The 403-nt window shown below is 62.3% G+C and overlaps 1 protein-coding gene across 1 annotated transcript in view; it reads left to right on the top strand.

The window, feature by feature from the left end:
• Positions 1-403, top strand: part of HERC2 (HECT and RLD domain containing E3 ubiquitin protein ligase 2) — a gene marked incomplete in the record, with an annotated part of 143,266 nt that overhangs the window by 72,395 nt on the left and 70,468 nt on the right.

Here is a 403-nt window from a genome sequence, read left to right as displayed (position 1 = left end):
GGGGGCCCCGTCGGCCCCGTCCCAGAAGGACTAACCATGAGACTTACCTGCAGTTCTCCGGGGCGGGCCGGGGCTGTCTGCCTCGCTGCTGCCATGGACGGGTTTTCACAGCCCGGCTTTCCCACAGGCCGTCAACAGCACTTCCCTGAGTCAGAATTTGAACGGCGGGCTGATGCCGGCCTCCTAAGTTGTTCCCAAGGACTGGCTCTGAGGTGCCCCAGGCATTTCCTGTCCTGGCAGCTTTCGGGATTCGTTTCTGCTTGCTTTGGTGCTGCTGATTGCTCCCTTCCCTCCTAATTGCCAGAGTGCGCATACTGGCCTGGGAGCTGGGGATTCAGAGCAGGCACCCCATGGGGCACGGTCCTGCACAGCCCCTCCGCTGCCTCCCTCCCATCAGGACTTA

Source organism: Tupaia chinensis, unplaced genomic scaffold (genome assembly GCF_000334495.1).
Source record: "Tupaia chinensis unplaced genomic scaffold, TupChi_1.0 Scaffold144682_1, whole genome shotgun sequence".
Classification (NCBI taxonomy): Eukaryota; Metazoa; Chordata; class Mammalia; order Scandentia; family Tupaiidae; genus Tupaia; species Tupaia belangeri.
This window is presented reverse-complemented; position numbering and strand designations above follow the sequence as displayed.